The 19,659-nt window shown below is 44.4% G+C and overlaps 1 protein-coding gene across 2 annotated transcripts in view; it reads right to left on the bottom strand.

The window, feature by feature from the left end:
* The window catches only part of SYN3 (synapsin III), a 444,404-nt gene that overhangs the window by 323,048 nt on the left and 101,697 nt on the right, over positions 1-19,659 (bottom strand). The gene's annotated exons all lie outside the window — the stretch shown is intronic.

The raw sequence follows: 19,659 nt of genomic DNA on the forward strand, positions 1-19,659 counted from the left end.
CTACAACATATTCTGTTGCCAGCACTTAATTCCAATGGATTTTTCTAGTATCTCCCATGGCTTCTACATCCTGCCACTTCTTGGTACTTGCTCAGGTTTTTTCTCACCCCTCCTCTCTGCAGGTGTTCACTGCAATGTCTCTAGCATCCTCTAAGGCTTGATGTCATTCTTTATATGCAGATTTCCTTGCAAATGATCTAATAGAAATGGATGAGTTTGCTATCCTGCTTGGGTTCATATCCTGGCTCAGCCATTCCTGCTTAAGCAAGATGCTTAGATTCTCTGTGCCTCAAGTGGCTTATCTCCAAAAATCATACCATTGGGATGACAATGCCTGATACAGGGGACTGTTCTCAGGGCCATGCTGGCTCAGACAAGCAGCAGATGCTCAATACTTACCTCCATATAATGCACTGAGAGGCCTTTTCTTGTATTAGATTGATTCTGGGCATGTTACTAAGCTCTCTGAGACTCACTTTTCTTCCATGCAAACTAGGGACCCTAATAACCACCTCACAGAATTACTGTGAAAATCAGAGGAGACAGTACAGTTGGAAGTAAATTCTAGGTCTACATAAAAGGTATTACATGAAGACCAGGCATTGCTTGAAGACTACTTTTTAGCTATACTATACACAGTCATTTTCTTATTCAACAAAGATTTGCTGTGCATGTATTATGTGCCAGGAACTGTGCTGGGAGCTGAGGATATGGAGATGAACAGGATAGATGTGGTCCCTGCTCTTATGTAATAGTGGGTTGACAGACGAAACTCAGGTGAACACACACAGACAGTTACAAATTGTGCGGAGTGCTATGAAGGAAATAATTGGAGGTCCGTTAAGAAGTGAAAACTGGATACTCACACAGAGGCGGGAAAACTTTCAGTTATAAGACAATTAAGTTCTGGGGATGCCGTGGAAGGCATGGTGACTATAGTTAACAATATTGTACTATATACTTCAAGTTACTGAGAGAGTAGATCTTAAGTGTTCTCATCACACACACACAAACTAGTAACTGTAAGGTGATGGAGGTGTTAACTGACCTTACTGTGGTGATCATTTCACAATATACATGGATATCAAATAATCACACTGTACACCTTAAACTTGCACGATACTGTCAATTATATTTCAATAAATCTGGAAGGAATGGAAAAAAAAGCAGTGGTCTAGGAATTCATTTCTGAGAACTGGACATTTAGGCTCATTTGTCACAGCCACTCTAAGCCCTCAGAATCATCTCCTGCCCCATCTCCCATATCCATCCTTCTTTTTTTTTTTTTTTACTGTTTTTTTTTTTTTTAATTTTTTTATTGTTATGTTCATATCCATCCTTCTGATAAGAGTTTCAGAAAGTGGAAATAAATTCTTAGCCAAGAAGATGATGAAGAGCTCTTTGTCCTGAAGTTATCCAGATGCTTCAAGAATGCCAGCTTGTTACAGACTGGAGAAAATCTGGGAAGAGCAGCCTACTTGTAGAGTGGAGTTGGGGGTACGGAGATGGCTGAGTAGCCAGAACTCAGAGAGATGCGCTTAAGGAAAAAGGAGAGGAGAAGCTTAGAGAATAGGAGAAACAGGAATTTAGAGAGAAGTGTGGGAGAAGGTGCAGCTGCTTGGGATGCTGGGAAATGGCCAGGAATTCTGATAATCTGGAATCTATTCCTGGTCTTTCCAAAATGAAAAATGGGCCCTACTTCCTTCTTGAGGCAGCATGGTGAAATAGAACAAAAAGATCAGCGGACCTAGGTTCTAGATCCACCGGTCACTTACCACCTGTGAGACCATGGGCCTAATGCTCTGAACCTCAGCTCCTTCATCTGTATGTGGGAATAAACATGTCTGTTATGCCCACCTCCAGGGCTTGCCCATTCTCATCATTCCTCAGCTACTTATTGGCTCATGACTGGTACCAGGCATAGTGCCTGGCACTGGGCTGTAGAGATGAACGGGGCACAGACTTTGCTCTCAGGGCACATGGAGCACTGGAAGAGACTCACATATACACAGATACTGCTAAAATGATAAAGAAATGGCAGAGATAACACAGAGCACAGAGAAGGGAAGCCTACATCAGCCAGGAACAATTTCCTGGAGGAGTCGACCTTAAGTAAGTAGAGTCTTAAAAACTGGGTGAGTTGGGTGCTTAAGTGCAGGAAACTGGAAATAAAGGCACTGTAGGGAGATAATGCTTGTGTAAGCACTTTGTAGGTTCACAATTATACACACATGTGTGAGGAAGGAGCGTTTTCACTCCAGAGTCAGGGAAACCTGACAGGTTCACACCATACTGCATATGCTGCTCCCCTGGTCTGCGATGGCTTTCTCTACCTAATCTGCTTGATAAATACCTACTCATCCTTCCAGACTTGGCTCAAATATCACCTTATAGGTAATGAAAGCCTTTCCTAAGCCCTGCAGGGGAGCTGGCCTCTTTCTGCTGTGCGCCACTGTATCTCATACACTTCTCTCTCATGGCCCTCAGCCCCCCAAGGGTGCACATTTGTTTTGCAACTTGGTTTTTCACCAGTTGGGAACACATCCAGAGCACAGACAGTATGTTCTCTTTTGCAACATTATCACAGCCTATTGCTGTGACAGTTAGATAGTAGGCGCTCAGTAAGTGTTTGTTCAACTGGACAAGTCTTGTTCTAGAGGGGGATTAGATCCTGGGCCCCTGTCACTGGCCTGCTTGTGTGTATTTTATCCTCTGAATGTTCCACCTTGTAATGAACACTTACAAGCTGGGAGCTAGGGACTGGTGAATCACTGTTGAGAAACAGAAATTGAAAGAATTGTGGAGTGAAGGTTTCAGATGCAAAATTGTAGTCTAAAGAATAAAATGGTATTCTCTTTTAGATATTATAGAAAGGGGAAAACGGTCCAGGGTCCTACTTCAAATTATTTATTACTGATCTTATGCCCTTACACAGGTTGCCATGACAGATGCCAGTGGATGGCTAACCCAGCAACTCATCCTTCTCTTTTGGCCTTCTATTGTTGAGGCTGAAAAGTCAGATACTCAATTTTCCCAACCTCCCTTTTATCTAGTTCTAGCCATAAGACCCAGTTCTAGCCAAGGAGGCAAAAGTGGATATCTGCGAGGGACTTCTGGGGATATTTCTACCTCCCTTAAACAGAAGTGGCATGAGAGAAGAGCCACCTGGGATCTCTTCTTCCTGACCCAAACATTGACACAATTCCTTCAACTATGGCAGCCAAGTTGGGATAAGTTGTGACGGTTACTTTTATGTGTCAATTTGACTGGGCCATGGGGTGCCCAGATATCTGGTTAAACCGCATTTTGGGGTGTGTCTGTGAGGGTATTTCTGGATGAGATTAACTTTTCAATCCATAAACTAAGTAAAGCTGATTGCCTCCCCAGTGTGGGTGGGCTTCATCTAATCTGTTGAAGGCCTGAATAGAAGAAAAGGCTAAGAAACAATGCCTTCTCTCTGCCTGACTTTGAGCTGGGACACCAGTCTCCTTTTGCCTTTGGACTTGAACTTGGAACTGGAATTTTTACCATCAGCTCTCCTACTTCTCAAGCCTTTGGACATGGGTTGGAACCACATCATCATCTCTCCTGGGTTTCTAGCTTGATGACCACAGATCTTGGACTTCTTGGACTCCATAATCATGTGAATTAATTCCTTGTAATCTATACATATAAGTACATAATATATAATATGTGAAATATATATTATACATATTTATATATTGCTCCTGTTGGTTCTGTTTCTCTGGAGAACCTAGACTAACACAGACATTGAGGTGTTCAGCATGAGAATAAAAAGCCAACATACTAAGGATGGGAGGGTAGAAAGCCAAGAAGCACCTGGATCCTTGACAGCAAAATCTCTCACTGCAGCCAATCTGGAAACACCTCATGTAGACTCTTATTATGTGAGAAAAAGCAATGTTTTCATTGCCTATGCTGCTACAAGTCAGGTCTTCTCTTACGTGTGGTGAAAGCATTCCGACCCACCCAATCTTCTCACATATCTGAGCCTCATTTCCTCAGCTACACACTCAGAGTAAGACAGAGGAAGGGATTGGCCTTAAATGAAACCCATGGCACTTTCCAGTGCCTCCCGACATGGGGTTCTGAGTAAGGGGCTTCAAGGAGGCAGTGGAATCAGTGTCAAAAGGTGGGGGATTCTGGGGCCAGATCTCCTGGCTTGGAACCTAGCTCCACCATCCACTTACACATGTTCCTTAGTCTCTATGTGTACCAGTGTCCTTGCCAGTAGAGTAGGGATCATAATAGAATTGTTTGATGGGGCTGGTGAGAGGATTCAATGAATTCATGGAAGGCGCCCAGAACAGTGCCTGGCACATAGAAGAAAGCTTAATAAATGCTAGCCGTAGCTAAGAATTAAGCATGGGTCAGACCTTGGGGGTTTAGAGTCTAGTTGGAAAGTCAAGAAACACATGCACATACAAATATGGCACTGAAACTTTAAAGATGAACATCCACAATTGAAAAAAGGGAGCATCCCTTTACCTTTTCCATTCTAAAGTAAACTTAGCAGTTCATTATTCTGAGAGAGAAGAGTTAAAAACTTAACTCAGTCTTCAAGGAAGATTCCAATAAACTGATGGATGACAGAACCATTATTATGTGTTAACAAACAAAGCAAGGCATTTGGGGATAACCTCAGGATTTTATATTAATTGTGATAATGTAAAATAGCAAAAGATACTACTTTATAGCATTTTTTTTTTATGGTTTATAAGCATTGTCATGAATTTGAACAATTTTGTGAGGAAAGGGCAAATACTATGTGAAATTCTTTCCAAACCTGGTCTCATTTTGATCCTCACTGCATTACATAATGAACATAATTCTCATTTCACAGATGAGAGACCATGGACATATCGCGAGGCTCACATGGGATGTGGCAAGAGTAAATACACTCTCTAACTTTTCTAAAACCGTTTTCTTTTTTTTTTAATTTTTTAAATTTTATTTTATTATGTTATGTTAAACACCATACAATACATCATTAGTTTTTGATGTAGTGATCTGCGATTCATTGTTTTCATATAACACCCAGTGCTCCATGCAGTACGTGCCCTCCTTAATACACATCACCAGGCTAACCCATGCCCCCAACCCCCTACCCTCTAAAACCAGTTTGTTTCTCAGAGTCCATAGTCTCTCATGGTTCATCTCTCCCTCCGATGTCCCCCCCTTCATTTTTCAAAAAATGTGTGAGGTTATCACTATGTGGTGGCTCAGAAATCACATATTCTCTGGTGATGTTTGGGAGCCTGTACTCCCACCCCCATCGCAGTCCCCTGGAAGGGGCCCACACTCCTCCTGAGTGCCCTGTTTCATACATTTCTCTCTCAGAGAACTCTCTCTGGCTCTCTTTGGGTCTCCAAACTCTCTGTCCTTGGGGCCAGGCACGCTGTGAAGGAGCTGCTCTGACCCCACTTCAGCCAAGCTGCCTGCCCAACCACTGAGCACCTGTGCCCCTCAGGAATGTGAATGCCTGGGCCCAGAGCCTGCCAGTGTGAGGTAAAGGTGCACTGGTGGCAGGCACATTGCTTTCCTTTCTGCTGAGGACTCAGATTCCTGAAGCATGAATCTCCCTCTAATCGCCTGCAATCTGAGGCCCACTCTTAGGGAGCACCACTTATTCAAGGAGGTGCTTCATCGACCAAGCTGTGCTGCAGGATGCTGTTTTGGAGCTGTCTCTGCCTGGCGAGGGCATCCTTGCTTTCCAGGAGCAGGGCTCTCAGTCATGACAATTACACAGTGACACTCAGAGGGGTTCCAGGATGCCCAGAAGGGCAGGGATTCTGAACCTGCCTCTAGCTCTTCCCTTCTGCAGAAATGGCAGCAGTGGAGTCCATCAGATCTGGATTTAAAGGGTTGAGAATGTAGGCTCTGGAGCCAGAATGCCTGGGTTCAAATTCCCACTCAGCGACTTCCGAGCCCTGCGATCTTAGGCAAGTTACTTTCATGCTCTGACTTAGGTTCCTTTGGAAAATGAAGAGAATAATAGTACTTCATAGAATTGTAAAGAGGATTTAAGTGAGTTCATGAAAAATGCCTGGCATGTAGTTAGCACACATGATGAATTTCAGCTATTTTTATTATTTGCCCTGTGATTTTGAGCAGGTCTTTAACTGAGCCGCAGTTTCCTCATCTGTATAGTGGGGAGTAACAACACAGGCTGAAATCATTCTCTTTTCTCTCTTTGGTAATACTCATCACACTTGTAATTACTCATGTGCTGTCTGTCCCCATCTCTGCTGACTACGCCGGCAGCAGGGCTTACTAGAGTGCCTAGCACATAGTAGGCGCTCAGTATTCATTCAGTGGGGGAATGGTACCGCTGTCAGGACTGAATGAAAAACAATGAAAGGCAGTTTGCTCTGACAAAGAATGCTGAATTCACTGTGTGTGTGTGTGTGTGTGTGTGTGTGTGTGTAAGTCTGTGTGTATGTCTTTTTTTTTTTTTTTTTAAAGATTTTATTTATTTATTTGACACAGAGAGAGAGAGAGGAATCACAAGCAGGCAGAGTGGCAGGGAGCGGCAGAGGGAGAAGCAGGCTTCCCGCGGAGCAGGGAGCCCGATGTGGGACTCGATCCCAGGACTCTGGGATTGTGACCTGAGCCGAAGGCAGACGCTTAACGACTGAGCCACCCAGGCGCCCCTGTGTGTATGTCTTGAAGAGGGATTTGGACTGTCAAGAAACTTGGACTGTTGTCCTAGCCTAGTCCTTCCTGCCTGTGTGACCGTAGGCAAGTAGCTGACCTGTCTGAATTTCAGTGTCCTCCCCTGTAAAACGGAGACAGTGGTACTGATCTGGTTAGGAAGACCAAGCAAGATAGGTGTGGTAAGTATCTAGTCTTGCACCCCCTTTATAGCTGGTGGCCCACAAGCAGCAGGCCCCTTCTCCACTCTTCTCATTTGAATGGACTGAACCAAATCCGTAATAAAGATTATTAACAGTGAACATGTATTGAGCACTTACTGTGTGCCAGGTGCTATGTTAAGAGCTTCACTTGTATTACCTATAGCGCACTGGTTTTGAAGTGAGACTTAGGAGAAGAAATCTTTGTGTAAGCAGGAACGGGCTTAGGGCATTGAGGCAGCATTGACATGCACCCTCAGAAGACAGAGAAAATGCTAACTGTCTCTATCAAAGAAGGCGTGTGCTTGTAGGGAGGGAAAAGCCGGTCTGTGTTGGAGGTTATGGGGACACCACCACTGGCCCTCCATGTGGCTTTGTCCAGGGCAGCTCTGCATTTATCCACATAAGCTTTTACTTAGAAAAAAAAAAAAGTTCTGTTGCTTAAAATAAAAATAAATAAATAAATTTAAAAGGCCTGGAAACCCATCACATAATGGAAAGAACATAGCCTAGAGTTAAAAACCTGCTTCCTGTCCTGGCCCTGTCACTAACCAGCCCAAGGCTGTGAACAAGGCAGTTCCCCTCTTGAGCCTCAGCCTCTTTATGGGTAAAATGAGGAAGTTAGATATAACAACTTCTGTGGCCTTTTCCAGCTAAAACAGCCTGAGAGAGTGGGACCTTCTGGCTCTGGCTCTGATGGAACTTTCCAAATGAAATCGAGACCAATGCATAAAGATGGACTTGAGTCAAGAGAGGGTTGAAATGGAATACATCTTAAGATGCCACTCAGCCCAGGACCATCTTCATAGATCCTTGTTCATAGATCCTTCCATCTTTCAACCCTGATGGAATCCCTTACATCTTGGTCATTGCCAAGTTCCAGGCAGATTTCCTGACAAACTTCTATTTATCCTTCAAAACCCAGTGCAGGTATCATAGTCATTTATTCATTCAGTGACTATTTATTGAATACCTACTATATGCCAGGCACTCTTCTAAAAGATATACAGTCAACAATATAAAATCTATGCCCTGCTTTTTTAATGTGGGAAGTATTTTCTATCCAGCCCTTTGCACAGACTTCTATAATTGTATTAATAGGCTTTATAATACATGTCAGCCTTCCTATTAGGCTGCACACTCTGTGAGGACAATGGCTATATATAGCCTTATCTCATCCCTAGTTCTCCACTGGAATGCCTGGCATATAGCGTACATTCAATACATTTTTTTTTAAAGATTTTATTTAAGAGAGAGAGCGCGCAGGAGGGTCAGGGGAGAGGCAGAGGGACAGGGAGAGAGAGAAATCCCAAGCAGACTCCAAGCTAAGCATGCAGCCTGACGTGCGCTAAGTGTGGAGCTTAACATGGGGCTCGATCCCAAGACCCTGAAATCATGACCTGAGCCGAAATCAAAAGTCAGACACTTAACCAACTGAGCCACCCAGGCGCCCCCAATACATTTTTTTTTCCTGATGCTATAAAGACCCAGGAGTATATATTGCCATTATTATTACCCCATCCCAAATGATGAGCTGACATTTATTAAGTATTGAGAATCATTTCTGGACCAGACTCAGTGCCTAATACTTTCCTACTTAGATTCTAAGATGGCACATTTGATTATTTGATTAATATCTTCCCCTTGCCCGTCGCACTCTAAGCTACATGAGGGCAGGAAATATGTCTATTTTGCTGATGCAGCAACAGCATTCTAATATATGTATTTAATTAGCACACAGCACTCAAAAATATTGAATGAATGAGTACTAGAGAATGGAGAGACAAATGCAGGAGATACAAAATGATGCAAGTTGCAGTCTGCAGCGCTCATCAGTCTAGGTGGGTACTGGAAGCATAGCAGATGTCATGTGCTTAGTAGAGGCACTTATGAATGGGAGTTGATCTTCCAGCACAGCAACAAGTACCTGACGGTCAACTAAAACAGTGCTGTGAATGACAAAGGGCTGCATTCCTGCTATAAATTAAGTGTTAGAAAATGGGCTTTGGAGCCCCAATAAGATCTGGTTTCAAATCCCAGTTCTGCTATTTACTAGCTGAGTCTTTGGGTGATACTGAACCCACCTGAACACCTGTTTCCTCATTGGGAATATGAGCCCTGAATGAGCAAACGCACGGTAAGCACGTAGTCCAGTGACTGGCTTTGACTCGAAGCTGCACAAGTGTTAGCTCTTACTGTTTCCTGCCATTAAAGCAGATCTCTCCATCCTCCAGCCCCGAGTCAGGTGCCTTAGTCTCAGCGAACCTTTTTTTTCCCTTTTTATCATCACACAGCTCCCATTCATCTGTCCCTACCTTCTGCTTCTCTCACAGGGACTGATCATGTATCCTACTTTTCCTGCTTAGATTTTTATTTAACAAGTAAATATTTTTATTTACTCATTCTGTACCATATCCTATTATAAATGCTTAAGAGATTTTTTCCAGTTTTATTGAGATGTAACTGACATCCAGCATTGTATAAGTTTAAGATGTATAGCACAATGACTTGACTTACATATATCATGAAATGATAACTACAATAAGTTTAGTTAACATCCATCATCTCATATAAATACAAAATGTTTTTTTTCCTTGTGATGAGAATTCTTAGGATCTACTCTCTTAACTTGCATACACAGGACATAGCAGTGGTAACTATAGTCTTCAGGCTGTACATTACATCCCTAGTCCTTATTATCTTATCACTGGAAGTTCACAGATTTTAATTCCTTAGCCCCCAGGACAACCCTCTGAAGTCAGTTACCATTTTTCAGATGAGAAAACTGAGGCCAGGAGATTTCAGTAACTTGCTGAGGGCACTCAGCTGGGAAGGGGCCCTGCTAGGATTCAAACCCAGGCATGAATGGTTCTGAATGCTACATTCTGGAACCCAAGGACCACACCGACTTTCTGCCTCACAACGTCCACCAATCATCCTCTGAGCCAGGCACAGCCTTACCAGCTAGAGCTGAAATTGCTTGAGGGAGGGACAACAGGCTCCTGCCTCCCAGCATCTTTGTTTTTCTGAGGAGAGCAGCGCCATGTAATAATAGTGCAGCCTGCCTCTTAGGAGAGGCCCAGAGATCCCATAAGAACTGAGAGGTTGCACAGCTTAGTCAGGGAGGATATTCCAACTCTGCTCCAAATTCCCCACCAAGGGGAAGGGAATGCAGGCACATCCTATGCCACCCCCTGGGTTGTCCCTGTTCCCAACACACATTTCTTTTGCATGAACATAGGGCGTGATGTTAGAGATAAATTCCTGGGCAAGACATTTGCAGCCCTTGAGTCTGGGATGGTGTTGGCAGACAAGCAAGGACATAGGCCATTTCAAAACAATGTTGTGAGGGTAGCCCATGCAGTCCCCAAATCCCAGGCTGGGCTGACTGAGGGACAACCTAGCCACCGAGGGCTTCTAAACGCAAGTAAGTATTAAAAGGGAATGACCAAGACGGGTGGGCGTTGGCCATGCCAAGGATATTCTCTGAAGGTGAGACGGCAAAACGGGTTTTTTAGGCAAGATGAGCCAACCCCTCCAGACCACAACCTTATGGAAAATAGTTTTTATTAGCCCATTTTTCAGATGAGAAAATGAAGGCTCAGGAAGTACCTTGCTTAAAGTCGCCCTGCAAGTAAGTGGTTGTTCCAACACATCCACCCCAGGTTCTGGGAACAGAGGCTTTTATAAAACATGCACATCAAAGGATGATGCAGCTGGTGGGCAGATTTATAGACCCAACTTCTCACGGATGGTCTGGTACTGTCACTGACCATGGGAAAAGTTACTTAAACTTTCTGAGCTCCAATTTCCACATCTGTTTTCATCTGCCAGAGGGTCCTTTTCACTCCTTTTGGCAAATGGAGCAGATTTGAATATGCCTCAAGTCAGGAGTTGCACATTAGTAGCCTGAATTAAATACAGCCCACGGAGGCACAGAGAACCAGGGATTTCAGACAGACTTTACAGATGAGGCTTAGAGCGGTTTACTACTTGCCCAAGTTTGCATAGCTGAAATGTGGCAGAGCCAGGATTTAAACTATGATGGTCTGGACTCAGCATCCACGGTCTTAAAGCAGCCCACTCTGGACTGCTTTTTTTGTACAGAGAAATGGCAACGGGCACTCAGCCTCTCTTTGGGTGACATTAGGGAGTAGTGGGGACTACAGTGAACTACAGAGTCCGTGCCTTCCCTAAAGGAATGCTTCTGTGATTGATCCTGGGTAAGGCCAGTAAATGTTTTGTGCCTCAATTTTCTCTTCTGTGAAATTGGCATAATAATTATGCCTATTTCATGGGGTTATCTTGGAGACTAAGTTAACATGCCCAGCACACAGTAAACATTATATAAGTGTAAGCTGTTACTATTGTTGCTATTTGAGGGGTGACTTTTGTCTTAAACATTCATAACGCCCACTTAAATATGGTATGGTGAGCTAGGTACGCCCTGACAGCAAGTTCTGACAGCATCTCTGGGGCCTTTTCCTCCTCCTTCTGAGCAACAGTGTGGTTCATGGGGGGATTGGGGAAAAGAACCAAGGTCTCCAGGCCACAAGCCATGAGCTTCATGCATCAGCAGCAGCCTTCATAGCTGGCTGCGGAAGCCCCTCAGTGAGCTCATGGTTACCATCGGCCGCTAGGCTGAAAAGAATGTGAGGTGCCACGGGCAGCCTTCCAGGGACCCAAGAAGGGAGGCTTCATCCTTTCAGGATGTCTCAGGCTTCAGATAAAACCCTTCCTGTGTTCCAGCTCATAGCTGGCAGGGGCAATCGGCAATGACTGATTGCAATGGGTGAGTTGTCAAAAAGATGTGTGTGTGAATCAAATGCCAGCTAGCGGAGGCAAAGCATGCATTCAGGAGGCTGGTGGGAAGACCATCAAGTGCACAATGGTTTGTTTTGCACCTACTGTATACTTGGCTCTAGGCCAGGCATTCAGGAGGTAATGAAGTTCACCTGTATGTACTGCTTCTGAGCACTCTGTCATTATCTCTCTTGATCCTTGGCACAATCCTATATTGCAAGCAGGCCTTATTTCCCGGGTTTAAAGATGGGTAATAGCAGAGAGTTTGTTTGAAATTACAAAGCATAGCAGGAACTAGATACCTGTTGGCCAAACTTGTTTCCTTTTCCACCTGGGTACCCAGCTGGACTACATTTCCCAGCAGTCCTTGTGGTTGAGGCAACCATGCAACTGAGTTCTGGCCATTGGAAGGAATGAAATGCTGCTGAGAATGATGAATGGGCCTGGCCCATAAAAGTCTTTCCATGCAGTCCTCTTCCCTCTCTTTTTCATAAGCTAGCAGATGCAGACAGCCTGCAGAGGATTCTGAGGACCTAGGGATGATGGAGCCACAAGATGCAAGGGGTCCACCTGGGCACCTGAATAACTGATGGAGTTCTGCCACATGGAACTCTTGAGTGAGAAATGGGCTTCTTTTGCAGTAGGCCATCTAGTTTGTTTTCCCCCAACAATTGGCCTACTTTAATATATGCAGTAAGACAAGAACATGGGTTTTAGAGGCATTTTGCCTCTACATCTGGTAGTTTTTCCACCCTCTTCCAAACAAACAGACAAATCCCTTTATGTTTGTAGGGTCTTTGGATTTTACAAAGCTTTTGGACAAGCGATGGAACAGTCTCTTCCTTCCACACCACTAACCATTGGGCTGTGACTCTCATCCACTGTGGGAAGCTTTCAGATGGGGTAAGGTGTCTAGGCTAGCCACAGCTCTGGTACCCATTACAGAATAGCAGGTACCCTTCTCAACCAGTTCTGGGAGAAAATTAAGCCCCCAATCCAAAGGCATCCCTTGTATGTGATGAACAAACTTCTCTCCTGCCCACCTATAATGGTATGAGTTATGTACCATGCCTGGGAGAACTGTGAAAACAGACACATAGTTTTCTGTGTTCTCTGGTTCAGAGGAGGATCTCCAAACTGCAAGTCACTTCCCCTCTCTGAGTTTTGGTTTTCTCATCTGTAACCCCACAGGGTGGAATCAGATGAACTTGAGAGCTTCTTGCCAGCTATAATCTCATTCAAAAAAAGCAATATTTTGGTTCCAGGATGGGTCAGACATTTTTCCACATTATTTCATTTAGTCACAAAATGAAGAGGAAGAAGATTTTTTTTGGGAGAAATAAAAGAGCAATCCGAATTCCTCACTGTTCGTTGCTTTTCACAAAAAGTTGCTCTTCAATATACTTTAGGTGGGGGGCAAACTGATGCAGAATATTGTGTTAGCTTGTGCCTTCACTGGGCCTCCAACCTAGTTGGGAAGACAAGAACCACACATACAAAACCAAGAAACATCCTAGAGAATGGGGCACAGAGTCTAGATGGTCAGTTAGCAGAGGAAAAAGCTCTACCTTATCTCCCCCCACCCATCTCCAATTACTGATTCTCTACAGACACAATTACACTCTGAGCACTTGCTGCGTGCCACACACTAGTTGGGTATTTTGCCTTCATATTTCATCTCATGCTCACAGGAGCTCTGCCAGGAGGTCATGAATATCCTTATTCAAAGAAGAGGGATACAAGAGGCACATGGATATTAAGTTAGTGATCCAAGTTCCTCACACAGGTCATCTGAAGCATGTCTGTGTGGTTGCAGAGCCTGCATCCCTTCCTTTGCCTCTGCTCTACTCCAGGCACAGCTCTGTCCCAACCTTCTAGTTGTTCCCACTTCCTTAGCTCTTGAAGAAGAGATTCTGGCATCCTGCCCTCTGACAGTCAAGAATGACAGAGTCAGATCACTGGGGACACGTCAGCTTGCAGGGCCCCCCGGCAGAGAGGTCCCACATTCAGCAGAGGGGTGCAGCATGGTAGGCATCATGAGCAGAGCCTTCCACACACTAGCCGACAAGTCCCTGAGACAAGACAGCCAGAGGTTTGCACAGCTGGAGGCCTTGGGGAAAGGCCTGGGAGCAGCTGAAATGAACTGACCCCATCTGGAAGTAGAGCCCCCTCCAGGGACAAGGAGGGAGGAAAGGAGACAGGAAGTGGCTGATCTGCCTGTTCTCAGGAAGCTGCAAGGCCTGAGAGAAGTCATTCCCTGGAAACTGAAGACCTGGCATTTCTCAACGTGTGCTCCTGGGAACCCCTACATCACACGCACCTGGCATGTTAGAAAAGGGAATTCTCAGGCCACAAACATAATGAATCCAAATCCCTGGAGGGGAGAACAGGAATCTGCATGTTAGAATAGCTCATTAGACAGTTCTGACGCTCACCAAGGTTTAACAACTGAAAACCCCACTTCTCTGAAATAATTACACCCAGTTCTCTTCCTCAGATGCATCACTCATGTCTGCCATTTTGCCCATCAGTGATCCTTAACCCCAGGAGAAAAATAATAAAAAGGTAAATATCTCTTGAGTGTTCACTCTCTGTCCCATACTCTTTTAAGTACTAGATGGATCAACTCATTTAAAATCCTCACAGCATCCTTATAAGACAGGTACTATCATTACCTTCATAGTACATGTAAAGAAACTGAGGCATAGAGAGGCTAAGAAACTAAAAAGTCACACAGTAAGTGGCTCATCCAAATATGGACCCAGGCCATCTGACTCCCAAACTTGAGCTCTTAATCTGTATGACACACAAACACTCTGGGAGTTTCCATTTATGGAAGACCCACTGGGTGCCAGACCCCCTGCCCAGGCACTTCAGGCACTAAACAGACATTAACTGAATGTCTTCTATGTGCCAGGAACTGTTCTAAGTAAGCTCTGGCCAGGCCAGGACTAGGATGAGGGAAGTAAAGCATTCAACCTGGACACAAAATTTGAGGGAGAGGTGCCCCAAAATTCAGTAATCAAGGTAAATAATATTTAAAGAAACCAAATCATCAAGCTATGGTCTATGGGCTGGCTACCTGTTTTTGTAAATAAAGTTTTATTAGAGGGCAATAATATAAGAACAAAACATTCAAAAGCTCACAATAATAGTATCATCTAATCCTTAGCACAATGGCCCCCAAGGGCAGGTATTAATACCATTACTGTTTCATATAATCTCCCAGTGGGTAGCTAATGATTATGAAGGCTGACAATACGCCAGACGCTGTTTTATACATACCTTACAAATATTATTTTATTTCTCAGAACCTCCTTGTAAGGAAAGGATCATCATCATCCTCATTCTACATACGGTAAAACTGAAGCACAAATTAGTTTTATAATTTGTCCAAGGTCAACACAACCAGTAAAAGGCAGAGCTAAAATGTGAACCCAGGCAGCCATACTCCAAAGGCCATACTCTTTTAACCAGAAGAGTATATATGTACGTAAACTACAACCCATAGGCCAAACTGGCCAAATCCAGCCCACCACCTGTTTTTGTAAATAAAGTCTAATTGGCACACAGCTATACTCATCCACTTATGTATTATGTAGGTCTACTTTCATGCCACAATGACAAAGTGGAGTAGTGGTGACAGAGACCATATGGGCTGCAAAGCTGAAAATATTTGCTATCTGGCCCTTAATAGACAAAGTCTGATAACCCTAGCCCTTAACCACTGTGGAATACCCTGCGATCAGCACAGAAACTCATAGTCAGAAGGGAACAGAGATGGGATAGGAACCCAGGTGTGTCTCTGAAGATCATTACTTTTCAACTCTGCCTGGCTACGGACTCCCTGATGAATACCAATGCCTCCTTGTTTCCCAGAGTTTAGGACAATGCCTGGCCCAGGGAAGGTGCTCCATAAATGTTCTTTGAATGAATGAATGGTCAGGCCTTAGCATATCATATTGTGATCAAGCCTACAGAAACAGTTAGATGGACCCTACCTGGGAATGTCCAGCCTCTCTGTTATATCCATTACAAGCCAAGACTCACGGGGTCTTATTGCTATGGTAACCTACCCTAATAGCCTAAAATGACTGCTAGACTTAAAACGTTCTGAGGATGTCTTAATTATCTGTACCTAGTATGCTGTCCATCCCAGATTAGAGAATCTCAATGGTTTCCATCTAAATCCAATGATTAGTCTAAACACTCAACCTAAATTGTTTTGCCCTTGGCACTAGAGGTCATCCTCGTCTTAGGACCTAGTCTCAAGAATGGGGATTTAGGAGTTGGAGAAACCTGGTTAAATCCTGGCTCCTTCTCACCCATCAGCTGTGTGACCTTGAATGAGTTCCTTCACCTCTCTGAACCTCAGCCTCCTAACCTGTGCCATACAATCTACTACAGGGAGAGGATCTATGCATAGCTAGCAAGCACAGGCCACAGAGCAGGCCTCAGTGGATGGCTGCAATTCTTTATTATGATGGAGACAGTTTAGGAGAGCTGTCTGCTGAAAGACCCCAAATCCATTATGCATGTTTTATCTTTGTGCTCCCAGGGTCTTGAATAAACAATGTCTTCATCCAGTTTTTGAAAAGACACTAATTCCGCCTCAGAATAACCACCCCCTCCCACCCCAGCTGAAATTTGGCCGGCTCTGTGCCTGGCTGCTGGCCTGAATTTCCAAACACTGTTGGTTTAGCATTTCTCAAATGTATCCCATTAACACTATGAACCTGTCAGCCCTCCCTCCTCTCTGAGCTCAGGTCTGACCTGCACAGCGAGAGATGGAGCCAGCAGTGGGAAGTCAGCCTCCTGACTTGTCTTTGAGAAGCAGGGTGGTGCCAGGGTCAGTCTGCCTGGGATTGGGGGCACCTGTCAGCATTTGCAAGAGGGGGTGCACCCAGTTCAGACATAGACATAGGCGGTGTGCTCGGAGACTGGGAGGAAGCATGTTGGAATGAGGGGCTCTGGGAAATGTGAGCAAAATACATTCTCCAGGTTGCCACTTGAGGGGAAAAAACAAGACCCTGAAAGAAGCTTAGCAAAAAACAAGACCCTGAAAGAGGATTAGCAAAAAGCCACTGCTCTGGGAATTGAGAAATAGCTCTGCCCTGGCAGTCTCTTCAACTCACTGTGCATCTTTGAGCAAGGTACTTGCCCTCTCTATGGCACGTTTACTTAAAAATGAATGGGTTCAGGTGGGCCATGTGTTTTCAAACTTTTGCTTGGCAGCAGAACTCTTTCTCAAACAAATTTTTACTTGGAATTTTAATATATAAATAGATGAAAGTGGAACAGATTCTCTGGGTAAAAATGGGGGTGGGAAGGGGGGAGAGGGAATCCTGCCCACTCAGCCCCCAGACTCAACAATCTGAAAGAGATCAGAAGGTACCTCTGTGGAATGGGGTTCGAGAACCACATGACATGATAGCTGATCTGTAGATTCTCATGCCTGGGCAGCCTCTGATCCTGGTAGCTGCAGCTCCCATTGCTGATAAAAGTAATGGCTTTTATTTATTGAGAACTTTCTTTGTGTCAGGGGCTGGAATTTGCTTCCACGTGCTTTATATTAAGAGTCAGTAGAGAGCCATGATTTAAATCCCAGCTTCACAAATTTAGCAGCTGTGTGACCTTGGGCAAGTTAGTTAATCTCTCTATGCCTCAGATTCTTCATCTGGAAAATAGGTTGTTCAGGGGATTAAAGAAATTAATCTCTATAAAAGTGCCTATAACAGCAGCAGGGACGTAGTAAGCAATTGATGTCAGCCATTTTTATCATGACTGCATAAATTACATATCTAATATTTATAAGCACAACTCTGTTTCACAGGGGAGAGAACTGAGGCATGGAGAGGTGGAGTAGCCCTATGTCACACAGCTAGTAAATGATGGAAAGAGGACCTGAATCTAAGTCTGCTCAACTGCATAGACTGTGGTCTTAACACAGCTGAAACTGCTTTGCTGTTGACCCTAGAGGTCAGGGTCTTGGTCATAGTAATTTGCTTAAGGAGTTCTAAGCCTAGGTGGAAGGGAAATTAATGATGACTACAGTAATTTATGCCTACATGAATTTTGGTATCACAGGCTCTGGAGTCTGGGCATCTTAGTGAATGCAGGTGCCAAGCAGAGACTGGGAGATGTGTGGTTGCCAGAGCCCAAGTCTATCTGACAGTTTTTTTCTCCAAGCCACATTCTCCAGCCTTTCCTACTGACCCATAAGACATCTTCATGTAAATTAGAAAAAGGGCAGAGGCACAGATGAACAGAGAATAGGCAGACTCTCAGCTCCCACTTGGAGGGTACCAATATGCCTTTGAGCAGTGCACAAGCTGCACGACCTTACACAATGACCCTTACACTTCTGCCTTAGTGTATGGTAGAGAGAAGCACAGGAAGAGCATAAATTTGGCTGGATGAGAGACAAAGAATGGTCTCAGCGTTGCCCTGATGCACGTGGTAGCTCTGGATGAGAGGAGGGAACACAGGGGCTGTGCAGGCAGGAAGCTCTGCGTGATCCTGATTGCCCAAAGCAAAGGCAAGCCACACACTTACTTTATCTCTTTATGTTTCTTTCTCTCAGCATGGAGGGTGGTAATAAAAGATGGCTGTATGGCTCTCTCTGGGGAGCTGAATGGGAGCCAAACCATCATATGGTGAACAAATGCTCCAATTGCCCAACTGCAGAGCTGCTGTTGCATGTTATTAAAATGGCAACAACCTCTCCCCTGACCCCTGACCCATGGAAATGGGTAGTCACCAGCCCACCCACCCAGAAAGTCCCTGTGCCCTGCCACCAACGGAGGCCCAAACACTGGCTCTAGCATTAAGAAAAAGCAGGGGGCGTGGTATAGTTGTAAGAACGTAGTCTTTACATTCAGCCAGAGCTGGATTCAAACACCAGCTCCACCCCTTGTGATTTGCTGGACATTGGGTAAGATACTGAACCTTTCTGAGCCTCAATTTTTCAAGTATAAAATACAGCTTATCATACTGACCATGCAGGGAGGATGTAAGAATTAGAAATAACAAATGCAAAGTGCCCAGCATAGTGCCTGAGACATAGTAAGCGCTTAAAATAGCTCCACAGATAGGTCCTTTCACATCATCAATGAAGACTGACTGCAAGCCCACTGAGGACCAGGTGCAGTGAATATCATACAGGAGGGTTTAAGTGGTTTCTCTAGGGGAATGACACTTGAACAGAGATCTGAAAGATGAGCAGGAATTTTCTAGGTGAAATAGGGAGGAAACAACTTTCCAGGCAGAGAGAATAGAATATGTGGAGACCTGTGGCCAGAAAGAATGGATCGAAGACCTGAGAAAAAGCTGATGTGGCTGATGCAGAGAGCACAAGGAGGCGGCCAGGGAGGTGGGCAGGGACAGGAGCATGCAAGCCCTCATGAAAGGATTTTAACTGATGGAGTGACATGATCAAATCGGAGTATTAAAAAGCTCATTCTAAAAAGGATACACATTGCATGATTCTTACTATACAATATTTTGCAAAAGGTAAAACTATAGAGACAATAAAAAGGTCAGTGGCTGGTAGCGGATGTGGGCGGAGGAATGAATAGGCAGAGCACATGGGATTTTTAGGGCAATGAAACTGTTCTATATGATATATGGTAGATACATGCCATGATACATTTGTCAAAATCCATCCAATATGCAACCGGGAGAGTAAACTCTAATGTAAACTATGGACTTTGGATGACTATGACGTGTCATTGTAGGTTCATGGACTGTAACAAAGGTACCATTCTGGTGGGGGATGTTGACAGTGGCAGACGCTGTGAACATGTGGGTATTTGGGAAATCTCTGTACCTTCTGCTCAATTCTGCTGTGAGCCTAAAACCTCTCTAAAAAAGTAAAGTCTATTAATAAGGAAAGAAGGGAGGAAGGGCGGCAGGGAGGCAGGGAGGCAGGAAGGAAGGAAGGAAGGAAGAAAGAGAGAGAGAAAGAAAAAGAAAGAAAGAA

Source organism: Halichoerus grypus, chromosome 6 (genome assembly GCF_964656455.1).
Source record: "Halichoerus grypus chromosome 6, mHalGry1.hap1.1, whole genome shotgun sequence".
Lineage (NCBI taxonomy): Eukaryota > Metazoa > Chordata > Mammalia > Carnivora > Phocidae > Halichoerus > Halichoerus grypus.